The sequence below is a fragment of the Parus major genome, chromosome 2, assembly GCF_001522545.3.
Source record: "Parus major isolate Abel chromosome 2, Parus_major1.1, whole genome shotgun sequence".
NCBI lineage: Eukaryota > Metazoa > Chordata > Aves > Passeriformes > Paridae > Parus > Parus major.
In genome coordinates, this window is record NC_031769.1 from 22,509,766 (window position 1) to 22,525,786 (window position 16,021).

Here is a 16,021-nt window from a genome sequence, read left to right on the forward strand (position 1 = left end):
AGCCACCCTAGTCACTCCTGGAAGAGGCTGTCTGCTCTTTCCCACAGCTCAGGTGTCAGTACACTTACACAAACTGCAGGAAAACAAGATGACTTTTCCTTTCTGAGCAGATTTTAACCCACATTACAAGAGATTTCGAACCCTTTTGATAGAAGTGGTCCTTCCTTCTAAAATTTGCATATTCAGTCAGTAAAAAAGGAGGAATTCTTGGTTCTAATGCTTCCTGTGGGCAGTGTAGCACTTGTGACTTCTATTTACATTAAATATCCATGGAAGTGGAGCTGGAATCCAGGTCTCCAACAGCCCAGATCTACCTGTGAAGTTCTAGAGATATTCTCAAATTTTGCCTGTAGCAAAGGTGTCCCTTGTCATAGATTATCAAAAGGACTAAAGGACAAGGCAACTTCAGTGGCACCAGTCTTAGGGCTGAAATCATCCTCAAACAGGAGAAGCCAGAACCCAGTTCTTTTGAGTCCCCATGAACCACCTAGTGGGTGGATTAGATGTCCAGCCTGGTCCCTACTCACACCCCATGGATATGAGTAGGGATACTCTGGGGATATAGTCCTTTGCATTAAGGTATCTCTTACATTTTGGCATTTTATTAATTTCCTTATACAGTACCACCTGTGATCTATACCAGTCTAAGCATTTTAATGACTTTTGGCTAAACCTTCATAGCTAATAGTTAAATTGCCAAATGCTCCATAAAACAAATATGCAAACAATTTGCTAGTTAATCATCTATCATAAATGGATGTACACAGCTGCTGAGATATATAATTGCTGTTTCATCAGGGTTGGTACTTTATTTACATAATTCTCTTACTGATTCTAACATAGATTTTTTTTTTTCAGGGTAATACAGAGAGTGAGAAATGCTAACATAATGTCTCATTAAATGTAGCATGTTAAAAAGACAGTTCTGGTCACAGCTGGTGGATAACAATAGTGAATTTCTTTGATGTATTTTTAAAAATAATTGAAGTTTGTATATCTGTGTACTTACACATCTACATATATATGTATGCATTGTTATTTACTTATACAAGGTATTTGTATGTAAAATAGGCATACAAATGTTTGTGTTAACATATTTAAATTAAGATCTGTTAACTGTGCAGAAAATAGGTCTTTTATGAAAGTGGGAAAGATAAAACATGAGCAATAAAATATAAATCAGCATTTTTTCTTTGATTCTGTTCAGTATTTTTGATTAAAGAGAATATCAGCTGCAGATAAAATCCAAGACATACAAATTAATATGTTTGCTGGCAAAGCATATTAAGTGATTTAGTGGGGCTGTGTTTTTGTTCTTTCTGGTTTTGTTTTCTTCCAAAAAAATTCCAGTTAAAAATGTAATGCATACTTTACTACTGTTTTCTAGTGAAAATGTTAGAAAAGAGTTATTGATAGCTTTCTGATTTTGTCTCCTTTGTCAAGCTCTAAAGAGCTGATGAAATTTTTCTAAGCCCAGAAAACTTTAATGTTAAGATGATATCTTCTTCAGTTGTAAAAATAACAGTAGCAAGGAGAATACCTTCAATAGCCAGGGCTGCCTTCCTTCAAATGTTCTTTTTTTTGAATGGAAGTCCTGCATATACTGACTGGTTATTTACAGAGATTGCATCAGAGAAACAAGGATATTGAGAATAAAAATAATATAGCATGTGGTTTGTAAGTGGTCAGGGCTTTTGGGGATTTTCGGGGTTTTTTTTATTTGTATTTTTTGTTTACGGGGATTTTTTTATTCCTCTCCTCCCCATCTTTCTATGTGCTATTTTTCTAGGTGTGAAAGACAGGAATAGGTTCTAGAAGAAGACTCCTCATTACTTTGGGTGTTACATTCATGCCTTTAGGAAAAGTTTAAGTTCTTGCCTTTGATAGCTGTGCAATAAGGAAGCTGCAAAATGTCAGGACTCCCCAAATTTAGCAAAATGGTTTACTGACATGGTAAGCTCCAGCTCCAGCTTTTGTGTAGGTCTAAATTTTGGAGATATTTATTAAAAAGATATTGTATTTCCTCTATTTTTTCTAGTGTTTTCATTTTGATTCTTGAACTCCTATTAAATTATCTTCATCACAATGCTGGAAGAAAAATATTGGAAAACGTGCTTTATTTTACCAAACAGTAGAGCCAATAGCTATGCTTTTTTTCCCTTCCCTTACCAAAGCTTTTTGATTTTCAGCAGAAAGAGCTCTCTTTCAACTGCTAGGTAAAAGCAGTCTTCAGTGCCTTACTGCTCTTTTCCTCTTAGCTATAAAACATAATTTCAGCTGAAGCTGATTTCTCTTCCTCTACCAACACTGGACAGAGATCATCAACATTTCACAGTCATTGTAATCTGACATGAATTCAAAAAACAATTGGATGGAGGGTACAGGATACTGGATTTGTATCTGTTTTTTCCACATACCTTATTTTGCAGATCTCTAAGTTACGTGCCTGTAAGGCCAAACATTTGGTGCTAGAGAACAATGCCAGAGCTGGCTTGGTTTGACTTTAATCTGGACTCTTTGCAAATAGTGCTCATGAGTCTTTAACAGTATGATCCTTATGCTTGTTGTCTTCCCATAGGGCCTACAGCTGTACTTGCTGCTGCTGTTCCACATCCCATGTAGTTGCATTCCTGAAAATTTGGGAGGTTTTTTGCCTCTTCTCTCCTTTGATGGCATGAAAACTCCACCTCACCCCTAAAAACTTGGGGATTGTTTTATATGATCAATAACATTACAACAGAAAAAAACCCAGTTCTTCATGATTTTATTTGCAGAGGAAAACATTTGTGATTCATGAAGAACCATAGACTGAAACTGTTCTGTAATGCCTTGTGTGACACAGGACACATTTTCCATGTCTGGATGAAGAAATCCTTCACAGTCCCTCATCCATGCACCAGCTTTCATGCTCCAAGCAATGGCCATCTGCTCTGAAAGAGTCAGGGTGCCCGCAGAAAAATGAGCACATACTCACTTCTTGTGCAGCTCTGTCCTCTCACATGAGTAGCAGGAGAACAAAGGGACTCAGGCATTTCCCATCTTCAGCACTTGACTTTGCAATCTTGGTGTTTTAAGAGTAGTCTCACTTAATTTGTTCCCTTTAAAAAAAATGTAAAGCTGAACATGTCCAAGTTATTGTCCAGGTCATCTCAGGAGGGCTAATACTCCAGGTTTCTGGTAGTGGGTGACTTGAAGCAACCATTAGCAATAGCATGCTGTTTGAGCCATCTCCTGAGAGGACTGCCGTGCTGTTTCCATTAGTGCTTTCCCACGTATTTGCTGGTAGCAGACTGTAGAGGATCAGGTCTTGGGTCCTGTGCTGGTAGAAGTGTCTTACAGACTAGCACTCCCCTTTCATCCTTCCTCCCCATTTATCTGTGGCACCTCTGCTGCCTTCTCCTGCCACTTGCCTTCTTCCTCTTCTGCTTCTGCCTCTCATTAGTCAGAAGTGATACACCAGCAGCTGGAGTCATGGGGAGGACTTCTTTACCCAGTGTGCTCACACATGCTGGGGCTTTAAAGTTACAGAGCTGGCAGTTGGAGCAGTTTGCATTGCTGAGCCTCTCAGTCCCCATCAGAGTCAGTTCCTCCTGGGCCCACATGGACAAAACAATGCTTTTTCCTCCCTTAGTCCCATTCTCAGAGCCAGAAGAATTACTTTTGATGAAAGTTTCTCCTAGAAAATCATCCAGAGCCACACATCCTGCCTGATTTTCTTCAATTCTTAAAGATGGTAAAAAATAAAAGTTCCAAGCAGTTGCAAATAGGTTCTTCTGCCATCTCTAACAAAAAATTTAGAGTAAGGGCTCATCTCTCCCTGCCTGTCCAAGCCACCAGGTACTGAGGGATCGATTGACTACCAGACTATTACAAAGTCCTCAATATGAAGAATGCACATGTGGATGTGGATTTATAGGTCTTGCAGCCAAAAATGTTCTAAGTTTTATTTTTCTTTGTAAGGCAACGATTTCACTCCTTTCAGTTTGTCGAGCAGTAACATGAACTTGAACCTTAGAGTCCTATCTCTTTTATTTTTTTCCTTAAGCCACTGGGTCAACTCTGTCCTTTAATGTACCCACCAAGTCCCACTAATATCAGCTTTCCTTCAGAGGATGAAATAATATGATTTAGTCCCAGAAAGGAGACCTCAAAGTCAGAGGCTTTTATAAGCATGCTTCTTAGACCAAAGGCTTTAGCAGGTGGATTCCAAGGATTTTATTATGAAGAGCTTGACATGGAGTGAAAATTCTGAGCCATGAGGACAAGACCTTTCTGTCTGCCAGGCTGTCATCAGATGTGCCAGATGCAGAGCTACAGGTCCTCTGCCTTTGTTCCAGCTGATACTGGTGGTGGTTTTTGTGCTGCCAAGCAGACTTTCAAACAAACATAATTCAAAAAATAGCTTTTACAATAAATATTTTTTTTCTAGAATTAAACAGTAGGTGAAGTTTGTAATACTAAGAAAAGTATACTCAGAATAAAACAAGTTTAAATACCTATAGGTCACTTAAGTTTTTATATATGTTAATGAGGGAAATTCCTGCTTAATCAAAACCATACACTATTATATTCTTGCACCCTATCTTATCTGTAGACTACAAATTTCAAGGTATGTTCCTGCCAGTTTATGAGGGTTGATTTTACATTAAATGCTTTAAAGCAGTTATCTTTTACTGCATACACCTGTGCCAATAAAAACAACCCTCTTCAAAAAGTGAAAAATAGGTCCTAGCTTTGACCAGAACCATTGCTACAAATAATATTCATTGAGAAGCTTCTGATACTTAAACTGAGTTAATATTAAAAGATTTTCCTTCTCTCCCAAGTATTTTCTGTTTATAATGATGTCAGATTTCTACAGGCCAACTGCAAAGAGCATATCCCATGTTCTTGTAGAGCTTAGTGGAGATTGAAATGGTACCAATAATTCTGTCAAAAGTGCTTTTCCCACCTATCGATGAATATGGTTTTGTAAGTTTTTGTGGTGTTTCTTGTGAGAAGTGTCTGTTCTCTCTGTACAGAGATACAGTGAGAGCTGGACCCTCAGCCACTGCCAAGAGGTGAAGCTTCATGAGTTCTTTGGATCAAGGCTGATTCCCCTTAGATGTGCCCTTAGAATAAATGCACCTTGTGTCAGGTCATTGTAAATTCTCTGAAAACCAGCTGATTTTGTTTCTCCTTCACTTTGTAGGGAACTGAGCTCTAGGTACAGCAGACAGATGTACCTTTGCCGTCTTCTAAAGAACATTGTTGATTTTATTAAATAATTTTTGTAAGTAGGGGTTTGGGTCCTCTGTGTGTGAGAACACAGGAGGGTTCAAGGTGCCTGATGAAGGATAAGAGTGTAGGCAAAGCTGTTGCTACAGTAACTGCTGAGCAAGGTGATGTGGCAGTGTAGGAGGAGCTGAACACAGGTTCAGCAATGCATATTTGTCAGAAGGGGTCCTGAAGGAAGACTAATCCCATCATTCCCCCTTCTCTCATAGGCTTAATTTTTCAAAATTACAATAACAATAAAAGCAGTTATACAGCCTGATGGAAAATGGGTGCAATCCTTATTAATTTGCCTCCGTGTGCAATCAGTGCCTTACCTGAGGTTACAGGTTTCAGAAGAGATTAGGAGATTTGTTGCTCTACAGATGTCCAGGAGGGCTGGGAAGATATTTTTTTCATGCTGTTTCATCATACTGTTGTTCTGTGACAGACATTTCACACCTCAGCATTTTATTAGGCACAAAATAGATGCTCAGCAGTGAACTCTCTCTGGGCAGCATCTCCTAGTGACATGTGAAAAAGCTTTTGCATAGGGAACTGCCAACAGGGCAAGAGGAATGGGGCTCTATCAACACACAATTCTCTACAATAATGGAAAAACACAACTAATCTTGTTGAAAGCATTATGTAGATACAGCTAAAAGATGCAGTTTAAGGCATGGGGTGCTTTGCACTGTATTTCTATCATTAGAAGACATAACTGGCTTGCTCTTTGCTCTGGCATGGGAAGTTATACTCCTCATGTCTGATGTGGTCTTACAGCTATAGGCTGTAAGCTGCAGCCTGTGTGCATGTGCATGTCTTCAGAAAGCAGGCATTCCTCAAAGAGCTGACCTGTGTCCAGATTCCAATTTTTTTACTTTTGTTTACATTCTTGTGCAGAAAATATTTATATGAATGTAGAAAAGAAGATGGGCTTTGTTGAAATTGTAGATATACAGGGGGAGAAGTGGATTCAAGAAATACTCCAGCCACCTTTCCATCCTTTCGATCCTCCCCATCCCCCAGAACATGCTAAATGCATGTGTCAGTGTCATACCTACTGCTGGAGATTTGGTGCAAATGTAGTGCTTCATTGTCAGTATTATAAAATCTTTTCCATTACTGGTGGATTTTTGTGCTGATTGTCAGAAAGAGGCTTTTATACTGCAGCCTCATTGACTTGTGTTCAGCAGCACAATCCTTAGGCTCCATCTGGCAGTTACTCTGTGATTCCCAAAGTGATGATGCCCCAAGCAAAGTGACCCACAAGAAATCCTTCATAAGCAGCTTGTTGGTGTCCTCCCCCTGCTCTCCCTGGTGGCTGCAGTGGCTGCAGCTTTCCATGACACATTTCTGCTCATGGCTCTGGTGCTGGCCCTGCAGGGCAGTCCTGACCTCTCACAACTCAGTATGGTCTGCACCAGCTTGAGCTGCCATCTCATGGGTCATGGCATGTCAGAAGGATTTCTGACTTTGAGCCCAAACAGGCTTAGGGGAAAGAAAAGCACAGGAGAAAATTCTAGTGCTCTTGTATCAGCTTGTTTATCCTTTGTCACAGTGTAAGAACACTCCAGCATTTGCAGGTGGGACAGCAACACAGCCTCTTTCCCTGCATTCATGCGGTCCCTCCTGCCTCTCTTGCATGTGCCAGTGTGCCAGGCAAGCCAAGCCCACTTGCTTCCTCCAAAGACACACTCAGTTCATTTCTGTTCAACACCATCAGAGCTCTGCCAATGCTTGCCAATGCTTTAATGGGTTTAAAAACATTTTTTTTACCCTGTTCCTTCTATACTTCCTGTTTAAGGATTGAATTAGAGTTACTGTAAAGCCTCCCAAGAGTTTTCAAATAACACATTGATGCGTTTCCAAGATTTCACTGACAGAAGTGAAAGGAGTCAGATGAAGTTTGGGCCAATATCAGTGTTTACAGATTCTTGAGTGAGCTGAACTGAATTTGTCAACCTGAGCTGTCTGATACTCACTGCAACACCTGTCTATACAAAGACAGTTTTAGCTCTCTCGCACTTGTGACTCCTTATATCTTGTCAGTCATTATGGCACACCTCTCCCTTTGGAAGGTCTCACAGACAACTTGTCTTTGATCATGTGGAATAGTCACTTTTTCAATGGGAAATTAAGGCAACAAAAGTACCAAGTGTGACTCACTTGCTTAGTTACAAACATCTGAAATAGGTCAGAGCTAAATCTCTGCTAGTCACCCTGGGCTGCCTTGCTAGTTTAGGGAGCAATATATCTCACCTCAAAGCAGGTACCAGACACCATCCAGGTCACCAGGTCCCTGTGGTGGCCCCTTCTCTCTGCTGGCCACCAAGACAGGACAGGGTGCTCTGCTCAGGGGCACAGTGTGAATTTACACAGTGAGATGAGATAAATACTGAAATAATAAAATTGTCAAAAGCTGTCTTCTGGTGAAGAATATGGTGAGTCAGTACACTGGGAAGCAATTAATAGCAATTCATTGGGGATTTATTTTCTCTCCCACCCCCTTCCTTTTTTTCTGTCCTCAGCTATATAGTTATAAATAGAGATGAGCAGTTCAGTGCCTGAAGCAGTCACTTATCAGTGTCATCTCACTGAAGTATGCCATTAATTTCTTTATTAAAAATGCCAATTGATTGTAATTTTCTCATTGTGACTGAACAACTGCAAAGCATTTATTAATTCTTGGACTGGCATGCACAGGCAGTTAGCAGCCATGCATACTCACCTCATTAATCTTCCAGATTGTGGCAGAGAGAGAGAGAAATCTTTGTGCAGGGATTGATCTGAAGGATCTGCTCATTTTAGATACCACATCAAGGATTATCTCTTTTTCCTTTCATAAACTTCATTCATGGGAACACAAGTTAGGAGCCTGGTGGTGCTGCAGGGCTGGGTCATGGCAGCCTTTGCCTCCTGTTCATACTGGTGATGTAGGAGAGAGACCCAGGGCTGAGAGGAGGCTACATGGACCAGGTGAGCCCCCCTAAGCATGGTCCTGCAGAATTTTCTTGTGCTGTCTTCACTTAGGAAGAAGGGTCTGGTTGTCTGTGAGATTGAGTGGGATGAAAATTACCTTTGGGGTCCAACAAGCATTGTAAAAGTACTCTGACAGTTAGAACAATGTTGCTTGTCAGTTACAGCCTTTCCTTCTTCACATAACTCATTGTGACAATACAAACACAAACCCCGATGGAATGGGGAAGACACTCAAAATGCAACTTGAGTGAGATAAGAATAGTGCAATAAAACGAAAATAAAGTGAAATATAATAACAATGGTAAATAATAATAATAATAATAACAACAACAACAACAACAACAACAACAACAATAATGATGTTAATAGAAAGGGGAAAGCCAAGTGATGCATAATGTAATTGTTCACCACCTGCTGAGCAGCATCAGAACCCCCTTCCTGAATCCAGATCAGCCACCCTTCTGGGCAGCTCCTCCCAGTTTCTACACTGGGCATGACTTTCTATTGCATGGAATATCTCTCTAGTCAATCTGGGTCACCTGTCCCAGCTATGCTTCCTCCCAGTTTCTTTCACGTGCTTCCTTTCCAGAACATGAGACAAGGAAGTTCTTCACTTAGGATAAACAGGACTTTGAAAGAAACCCTAAAAACATCAGTGTAATGTCTATACCATTCTCATTTTGAATTCAGTACACTGCACAGTAACAGCTGCTGAGAAGAAATTCTACCTTAGCTGAAACCACTGCAGGACCTTACACAGAAAATTGCCAGCAACTGCAGTCATCCTAAGAAAAATTCAAATATTTATTGGCAGAAAGGGCTGTTAAAATGAACAAGGAATTCAGGTCCTTGTAGCAGGAAAAAGGGTGAAAAATCTGGAGTTACTGAGTTTATGTCTGCCTGTGCCAAGAAAGCTGGGTCACATCTTTTAGAGTTACTGATTGCATTTCAGTGCTGCTTTTGGACTGTGGCATTTAGGCAATTCTTTCCCCTTCTCTTTGATTGGTGTCCAGTTGATCAACTGCAGCAGGTATCAATTGGATATCATGGGATGATGGGTAGTGTGGCCTGGCAGCATGTGTAGCAAAAGGAGGAAAATCATTATGTTGAGCTAAGAAAACAGAGTGAAACCACTTCCAAAAGCCTGTACTGAAGGCCTCCTATACCCTATTTCATGACCTATTTCATAACACATACCAGTTGGTGGACTGTTTCTTTATCTGGTGAAGTGTCAACTTTCCAAGTTAATTTGACATTTGCTGTCACTTTTGATGCACTTCAGAAGACACCTTCAGTCCTCACGCTGAAGCTTATCATTGAGGACCTTTTATTTGTTTTTTGTAAGAGAATCAGCCAAATTAAGAAAGTAACAATACTACAGGACTGTAACAAGCAATCACACAGCAAGTTTCTGTAAGTAGTATACAATTAATTTGTAATTACTTAATAGAAAATTCAGGCAAATAGAAAAATAAGTAAACATTATGTGGCACTGCATAGGAGTAAAAGCTGTTAGAATGTGTTCAATAAGTAAATTCTTTGACAAAAAGTAACCTTAAAACATTACAAGAAAAATCAAGAACAGAAATACAGAGGCTTTCTAAGCACAAAGCCTGGCACTATTTTACACAACAGGTAGCAAGTTGTGATTTTAAAGAAAATGGAAGACTAATAAGAAGTATTTTTTTAATCACTCTTTGTCTTTTCATATCCTTTTACAGCTTCATATCCTTTTACAGTTATCTTTAGTTTCATAATCTAAACATTCTAAGTTATATGTACAATTTCAAAATATAGAGTTTCTCTAATTTAAACAAACCAGACAGCAATCATAGCCCTGTATATACATTTTACATTCTTCTGTCTATTTTAATGATGAGATCTAAAATAAAAAGATAATAACTACATTAAAAAAAAAAATACCTTTGTAGCGCTATGAGCTAGTAAAAAGCTGAGTTCTTGTGTTCTTACTGAACACAAAATAGAAATGTAGGATTACAGGTATTCTATAAGGAAATACCTTTTTTGGTCACTAAGAGCAGGAAAAGCAGCCAGACCCTGAGCAGTAATTGTACTCTGTCAGTTGCTCTGGTCTTTTCCAGCAGGTAGTAAATGAATGAGTCATGGCCATAATGATTTTTAGAGGCCAGCTGGGTGCAGACAATGGGGAAGTGCCTTTGGAAAAGCTCTTCCAAGCAGAGTGCTGGCTCTGTAAGGGTCACTGCTTCAGGCCACGGATGGAGAGCCGTGTGCATGTGTTCAGCTGGAAGATCCTGACATGTCGTGTTTTGCCTGACTCTAAACTGAGGTTAAATGCTGTCCACATAGCATTATTCACACAAACATCTCAAAACACTTTACAAAAGAAATTCTCTGCTGTGAGGATGCTGAGGCACTGGAACAGGTTGCTCAGGGGACTTATGGGTGCCCCATCCCTGAAAGTTTTCAAGGCCAAGTTGGATGGGACCCTGGGCAACCTGGTCTGGTGGAAGGGGCATTGGAACTAGATTATCTTGAAGGTCCCTTCCAGCCCAAACCATTCCATGAGTCTATGATTTTAAATACCCCCAGGGTTGGTGAATCAACCACTTCCCTGGGCATCCTGTTCCAACACATGGCAACCCTTTAGGTGAAGGAATTTTTCCTAATATCCAATCTAAACCTTCCCCGGCACAACTAAAAGACTTTTTGTCCTGTCATTTGTTACCTGGGAGAAGAGGCTGATCCCCATCTCATTATAATCTCCTTTTAGGAAACCTTAGACAGCCATAAGGTCCCCTCTGAGCCTCTTTTCTCCTGGCTAAACAACCCCATCTCCCAGAGCAGCTCATAAGACTTGTACCAAATATAAATAACTCCAACACATTGTTTTAATCCACTAAATATTTTACCCTTCCTCCAAAAAAGCCCTAGGTGTGGTGCACAAAAGGAATTAATAAATTATTCAGCTCAGTCCCATGACTTTGTGCATTAATACATGAAGCCTCTGACCCCCTACAACAGGGAGGTTTTAACAATTAAAGAGGAGTTCTGGCATAAATAGGTCAATACAGAGCTCTGGAGCTTCCTTCACCATCTGAATCTGAGTTGGTAGTCTTTCTTTCTCTAATTATAAAATCCCAGAAACTGAGGGAAATGCAGAGAAGCCTGAAATCCTATAAATAACACATAGCAATGCTTGGCTTCTTTGGGGTTTCTCAGGTGTTGTCATGTTCTGAACTGTGCAGCCAGCATTCTTCATACATTAATAATCAAGAGAAGAGACATTAAAGAAGAGGAAATATGTGAATAATACAAGAGACAAGGGAAAAATAATGAAAGTAAATGTCCTTCACCTGACATTGGGCATGATCATTCTGTCCCTGTGCAAATACATTTCTGGCTTCAGGTTTGGTAATGAGGCAGTAAGTTGCTTATGAGTGCTACTGATTCAGATAAAGACAGCTGTACTTCCTGATAGCTGGAGTTTGGTTTTATATAGCACTGCAGAATTAAGCCCTTTAAGATAACAGGTAAAAATTACCTCTTAGCTGCACTTTGTTACGTAGGGCTGGTGGCATTCACTGGCATTTGGAATCTGCAGTAAAAGCAGCTTGAGGAAACCAAATCTGTACCCTCCCTGTGCAAGTCTCCCAGTCCCATCTGTCTTGGGAAGGCACAGTCCCTGCTGGTAACAACAGATCACAGCCATCAACAGCTACAGCAAAAAGTGATTTAATCGTTGTTATACCCTGATCATTTTGTATATTTCTGTAACCCAGAACTAACATCCTTTTTTATTTGTTCTTGCTCCCCTGCCACCTTTCCTCCCCGCAGTAAGAATTCCCCAAGCTCTTTCTGCTGACACTGGCTGCTGCCCAGAGGTAGACAGGCAGGATATTAAATTCAGCAGCACTGGTGTGCCTACAGCTCAATTGCATGTTTTTCCCCTGAATGAGGAAAAATGGGGATCCTAAGGTCTTTCTCACTAACCTGCCTTGCTCCCACTCCATCCCATGCCTACCTACCACTCAGCTGCAGACATACCAAAGCTAATGGTTATGTCAAGGTGTGGGATCAGAACCTCCAGATAATTTTTTGCACTTCAATAGCTTTATTTACAGATAAATATTACTTATTTTGTCAAAGAAAATGATTGAGGAAGAAGTCAGGTGAAGAATATAGGTTTCCTGTGCCAAACATTGTCTTTTGAAAATGGCAGTACAAAAGCACAGCTACTTCTCATGTGATGCACTTAAGAACTCTTCAGATGCAAAGCCCTAACCCTGAACTGTCCAACTCTGTTTTGAGTTTTGTCTGAGGATAAGCTGAACCTCATCTGATTTCATATGTCTAATAATTATCATCATGTAAAAAAGCCCAGCACTATAATTAACCTAGCATAATGTGCACCCACAGGAGATTGTTCATCCCAACTACTTGTGTGTTTATTGGACAAGGGGGTAATGGTTCTCTTTCTTGCCTTCTTCACGGACTTTAGACGTAAGCTGTTTGGCCTCCGAGGTCTGGTGAGGTAATCTCATTCCACAGTGACTAGCTGGGTACTTGGAAACTTCAAGGGATCAAATCTCACGGACCTATGTGCTATTCAAGTCCCTGAAACTTGCTTGTATCCAATGCCTCAACATAACATCTGGCACAGGCCACACATTTTAATAACATTTAAAAGCAATAGGCAATGTTAACAAAGAAAGTACAGCATGAACACCAGAATAACTGTTAACAGATAGATTTTTCAGAGTGGAAACCACAGGTTTATCTTGTCTTTTCTCTAATTGAAATTTGAAGAAGAACATGTTAGATACAGAATCCATATACAGAAATGGATAAAGGCTGGAGGATGAACTGATAAAGAGCAGCCCTGCTCAGAAGGAGCTGGGGGTGCTGGTGGATGAGAGGCTGGACATGACCTGGCCATGTGCACTCACAGCCCAGAAAGCCGAAGGTGTCCTGGGCTGCACCAAAAGCAGCGTGGGCAGCAGGGCAGGGGAGGGGATTCTGCCCCTCTGCTCTGCTCTGGTGAGAGAGATCCCACCTGGAACACAGCACCCAGCTCTGGGGTGCCCAGCTCAGGAAGGACACAAAGGACACGGAGCAAGTGCACAGCCACAGAATTGACCAGAGTGATGGAAGCACCTCTCATACAGGAAATGCTGAGGCAATTAGGATTGTTCAGCCTGGATAAGAGACGGATTAGGGGTGACCTAATTGCAGCCATCCAGTACCTGAAGGGAACTTGCAGGAAAGATGAGGCAAGAAAGATTATTTACAAGGACATGTAGTGACAGGACAAAGGGGGATGGGTTCAAATTGAAAGAATAGTTTCACTGTTAGGAAAAAATTCTTTACCATGAGATTGGTGAGGCACTAGAACAGTTTGCTCAGGGAAGTTGTGGATACCCCATTCCTGGAAGTGTTCAAGGCCAGGCTGGATGGAGCTCTGAGCAACCTGGTCTAGTTTAAGGTGTCCCTGCCCATGTCAGGGGCATTGGAACTAGATGAGCTAGAGCTTGAATATCTCTTCCAACCCAAGCCATCTTATGATTCTATGAATCTATGATTCTATCAAATTTTCCAGGGTTGGTTGAATTTGGCACATACTACTGAATCATGCTTAATTCTTCTAATGTTCAGTTAGGAGTACTGATTAAATCTTCTTAGAAATAGAATAAATATTTTAAATTATCAGAAATATGTCTGTGAGAAGAATATGTATGCTCACAGAGAAAGAAAAAGAAATAAATGTCATATGGGTATTACACTGTATCCCATGACAGCCACAGTCTTTACTGGGAGTCACATTCTTGGAAAACTGCCATTTTTATTTAGAAATAGGTTTGAACTTTAGAAATGGAATGCAGATTTGGGGACATTATTGTTGGCAAAATGCACATTAGAGTTTGGGTTTGACCAACTATAGAAATAGAGTCCAGCAACAAGTATCTATTTGCACGCTAAATATGGATTTGTACAAATAAATGACAGATTACATATAAACACTCATCCATTCTAATCTGTCAAAAAACAGTTCTGCCTTATTTGGCAAGCGTGATTTTGAAGTCCAGCTGAAAATATTATCCTTTTCCCATCTAGCCTTAAATAACATACAAACAAAATAAACTGCCATCTTTCTATTTGAGTGAAGAAATATATCTTTGTCAAATTAAAAGGCTTGGACTGTCATTGTGTTTTTTGTGTGACATGCAGGGACTCCATTCTGGCAGAGGATGGGAAGGTGTCAGGAATGCCAAGTAGAGACCACAAATGTTTCTATATAATATACTTGGCTGACCTGTCTGAAATCTCATGTGGATCCTTAAGAACTGAGCTCCTTGGATTTGGAATTTGTTCCTTCCTACTCAGCTCAAGCAGCAACTCCAGCAGTCTCCTCAATTAAATTTGTATTAACAGGACAATAGTTTCTGTCTTCATTTGCACAGACTTGATGGGGTTTTTTATTGACAATTATAGTCTGTGGATAAGCCATCTTTTTTTGCATGTACAAAAGGGTATATGTAATACCTATTCTGTATACCGTTAGGAGACTTATTATTCTAGCATTTTGCTTTCTTCTCTAACTTCATGTCATGCCTCAAAAATATTTATATCCTCCTTTTGTGAGTCATATGCTTCAAAGTTGGAAAAAAACCCATGACAGCTGGTAAGCTCTCCTAGGAGTAATCCATTAATAAAATGGCTACAGATTTCTGTCCAATATGCAGCCCATTAGCTGGACCTGCTCTACCATGCAGAGCTATAGATGCTTCCTGCACAAGGAGAGAAGATCCCTGCTTTTTGTGCTTGGTGAATAGACAAAGGAAAAAAACTGTTTAATTTTCTGCTACAAGAAAAGCCCAGTGTATCATTATCCTGTCCTCAGGAGAATTTGATCTTTAGGGACTACTGAAAATAGACTCCATGCAAAGCATGAACTCGACGACATGAGCATTTCCGATTACATCTTTGTGTTCATGCTCAGTGCAGCACATCAACTCTCATTTGTGAGTGCACCAACTTCCCAGACCTTGTGCTACATCTAACTAGAATGGCATTATTTCTTCCCTTTTTTTTCCTTGTGAATGTAGTTTGAAGAGCATTCATTATGGGTTTTATCCTTCTTTGTAGTAGGACTGTGCTGACAGTAGTCATTGAATTAATGAGAACAGGTGTCTTTTTGTATGTTCTCCCTCCTGTTCACCCTGTTCTCCCACCCCCTCAATCTCTCTTTTTGAGTGGAGATCTGCTATTTCTTTTTTCATGAAGAATGTGCTGATTTTCAACTCAATTAGTATGTAGCATTAAGAGATTTGTCAGGTGTTGTTACCTGAAGCTCCCTTACTCACTGCAAACACTATTATATACTGCTTCTTCTATACCTCGTGTAGCCTAGTCAATAATTAAAACATGCTGTCCCAAACTGGAGTGCATCACATTTTATCAATGACTTATGAAGGTGAATTCAAGATATGGAACACAGGTTTGCAAAGGCATCTGTCCACCAATGTCCCAGCAAGGGACACAAGAGGATGTGATCGTGGAAGTATGATAGCTTAGTTTCCATTCTCCTGCACTAAAACAGGAACATCAAAGAGGTGGATGGATGTCAGCATTACAAATCACAACACAGAAAACAAAGATCTTTTGATTGCACATTTGATTGCTTTTTGAAAAGCCTAAGGAGTATTTAGAAAGAGAGGCAGCATTGGAATGGGCTGAAGGAATCTGCAGGATGAGATTGTGTTTGTTACAGGTGATGCTGAAGACCATGATATAATGAACATCTGAT

The 16,021-nt window shown here is 40.2% G+C and overlaps 1 long non-coding RNA gene across 1 annotated transcript; it reads right to left on the reverse strand.

Moving 5' to 3' along the window:
* Positions 1-2,089: 2,089 nt before the first annotated feature.
* On the reverse strand, positions 2,090-13,150 carry LOC117243856. The gene is made up of 2 exons (XR_004495774.1): positions 5,592-13,150; positions 2,090-4,373 (listed from the first exon to the last, which is right to left on the reverse strand). It is a non-coding gene; the product is annotated as an uncharacterized LOC117243856 (long non-coding RNA).
* Between the last annotated feature and the right edge of the window lie 2,871 nt (positions 13,151-16,021).